The 3,011-nt window shown below is 55.8% G+C and overlaps 1 pseudogene; it reads right to left on the bottom strand.

Annotated features, from left to right (window-relative positions):
• Positions 1-306: 306 nt before the first annotated feature.
• On the bottom strand, positions 307-2,039 carry LOC116475590 (COP9 signalosome complex subunit 1-like; annotated as a pseudogene).
• Between the last annotated feature and the right edge of the window lie 972 nt (positions 2,040-3,011).

The raw sequence follows: 3,011 nt of genomic DNA, 5'->3' as shown, positions 1-3,011 counted from the left end.
CCTTGGAATATGAGAGTTCCAGGAGGTGGTGCCTCCTAGGCGCTGCACAGCCTGCTCCCCAGGTACAGACACTCACGGGGTCAAGCCCTACAGGCCCCGCCTTCCAGGATGGCTAGCAGCCGCCTGCCTCCCAGGCCCCAGCACAGGGCACACGGGTTGCGAGGGCACACGGCGTGCGAGGGCACACAGCCAGGCCCTCCACTGGGCCGCGGGTGGCACGGAGCTGCCTCGAGGTGAACAGGTCCGTTGGGGCGGGAGGGTGTGCAGACGTCTGGAGGCTGAGGGCCACCCCTCAGAAGCTGGTGTTCATTGGGACTGGCTGTTGGCCGGAGTCGCTCTCCGGGCTCCCTTCTCCGGAAGGGATTTCATGTGGATCTGGTTGCGCAGCACAGCTACCCTCAGCATCCGGCCTTTGGCGCGGTGCTGAAACTCCCCGCCGATCCGCAGAGACTTCTCGAAGGTGGTGCTTGCGCTGATCCACATCCCGGGCGTCCAGGATCTTGCTGTGTGAGTCCACGCGGGCGCGATCAGCCCCTCCTGGACTTGCTGCGTCAGCACACCCTCCCGGGCTGCCACTGCGGCGCTGAGAGCACGGCCACCCTGTGCGTATTGAGGGCGCAGTTGCGAATCTGGGCGTACAGGGTCCTGACGGTGGGGCGGTGGGGGAGTGGAGGTGGGGGAGGTACACATGTCCGAGAGCAGGTTGTCCTACATCTCCTCCTTTTTTTTTTTTTTTTTTTTTTTTTTTTTTTTTTTTTTTTTTTTTTTGTGGAGACAGAGTCTCGCTTTGTCTCCCAGGCTGGAGTGCAGCGGCCCGATCTCGGCTCACTGCAAACTCTGCCTCCCAGGCTCAGGCAATTCTCTTCCCTCAGCCTCCCGAGTAGCTGGGATTACAGGCGGGCACCACCAGGCCCGGCTAATTTTTGTGTTTTTTAGTAGAGACGGGATTTCGCCATGTTGACCCAACTGGTCACAAACTCCTGGCCTCAAGGATAAAGGTGGCCACATCATCCAGCATCTTCAGACACGAGGCACGCTTGGACTCGTGGAATTAGAAGACGATGTCTCCAACCTGCGGCTCCAGCTCCAAGAACAACTTGAAGGAGCTGCTGGAGATGAGGTGACGCTGCAGCTTCTGCCGGTCGAAGGTGGCCAAGGCGCACAGGCACCCACAGACGGCCAAGTTGCTGGGGGACAGCAGCTCGGGGACGTCACAGTGATCAAACGAAGCCAGCAGGAAGCATTTGGCACCCTGCTTGTACTTCCTCACGGCAGCTCGGCCAAGCCTCCAGCGCATTGGAGCTGGGTGAGAACCGCCTGCGCCTGGCTGGCTGCCCCTCTGTCCTCGCTGCTCGGCAATCTCCAGGGTGGACTCGGCCTTGCTGATGCGGCTCAGCACGTAAGGCCAATTTTGCAAGTAGACGCTGACCTTGAAGACGTTGAGGACATGTTGATGGCGTGCTTGGCGCTGCCGCAGTAGTCTCAGGCTGTGAGTGACACTTGAGGGCATTGCTGAATCATCGTGGCCGCGCCCGGTGCGCTCCTTGGTGGAGTTGCGCTTGTAGTTCTTCAGGTCTGCGTCCGGCTTCTCCAGCTTCAGCAGGGCCTCTTTTTGAGCGGCCTCCACCCAGGCCGTGTCCAGGGGCGGGGGCTCCACGCCACTCTCGGGGATGGGGTCGGGTGAGTTCCGCAGATTCCTAGTGGCCTCTGAGAGCTTCCGGTGGACCTCTTCGTATAGGTCCACGTTAAAGATTCTCTGCAGGAAGGAGAGCGCCATATTCAGGGCCTCCACCCGCAGCAAGGGGCAGTAGTCAGCCAGCAATAAACTGTAGCCGCTCGGTGCACATCAGGCCGCTGCAACTGGCAACGCACTGCTCCAGTTCCAGGGTGGCGTCCACCACGTAGTTGACGTCTGGTGCATTCTGCAGGTCCTCTGGGGGGTCCTTGTCGACTTGCATGGGCTCCACTGCCGCCTCCTTAGAGCAGCGTATAGGAGACAGGCTGGCGCTCAAGATTAAGTTCCTGGCCATGCCAGGCAGGAGGAGGGCACACCTACAGCAAATTTTAGTGTGTGTGTGTGTCTGTGTGTGTTTTTTTTTTAATGAGGTGGAGTCTTCCTCTGTCGCTCAGGCTGGGGTGCAGTGGCTCCATCTCGGCTCACTGCAACCTCTGCCTCCCTGGTTCAAGCGATTCTCCTGCCTCAGCCTCCTAAGTAGCTGGGATTACAAGCATGCACCACCATGTCCGGCTAATTTTTGTATTTTCAGTAGAGACAGGGTTTCACCATGTTGGCCAGGCTGCTCTCGAACTCCTGGCCTCAAGTTATCTGCCCTCCTCAGCCTCCCAAAATGCTGGGATTACAGGTATGAGCCACCGCGCCCAGCCCCTACTGCAAATTAAACACCTGAACCGGCAGCCGCATCTTGCACCAGCCCCGCCACAGCATGCCGTCCATTTCTGGGCCAATATTCTATTAGTAGTAGTAGTAGTAGTAGTATTTTAAAGATGGGGTCTTGCTCTGTTGCCCAAGCTGGACTCCAACTCCTGGGCTCAAGTGATCCTCTTTCTTCAGCCTCCTGAGTAGCTGGTACTACAGGTGTGTGTCACCATTCTTGTAGCAATATTCTATTAGGTCAAAACATATGGCTCAAGAATATATTTTTCTTTTTAAATAGAGAATCTGGAAGCCAGTAGTAGCCTTAGAAACCTAGGTCTGATTTTTGTCGAGAAAGAATGAGAATTCCAGAGAGGTCAAACAACTTGCCCAATGCTGATAGACCAGGTCTCCAAACTCTCAGTGTGCAGCATCTTTCACTAGTCATATCTCAAGCACATAATCTTCTTGCCATCTTAGAGGTGTTGACCACAAAGGCATCACTAGAACCCAATGAGGGTTTCAGATCACAGCTCTGAGGCACATATCTAAGCCTGCTCTTTTCCATATAAAATGTAGAAGTGCATAAAATTACTGATAGTTCATCGTTATAATCTGCCTATTCCATTTTTGGTCA

This window comes from Hylobates moloch, unplaced genomic scaffold (genome assembly GCF_009828535.3).
Source record: "Hylobates moloch isolate HMO894 unplaced genomic scaffold, HMol_V3 SCAFFOLD_2, whole genome shotgun sequence".
Taxonomy (NCBI): domain Eukaryota; kingdom Metazoa; phylum Chordata; class Mammalia; order Primates; family Hylobatidae; genus Hylobates; species Hylobates moloch.
This window is presented reverse-complemented; position numbering and strand designations above follow the sequence as displayed.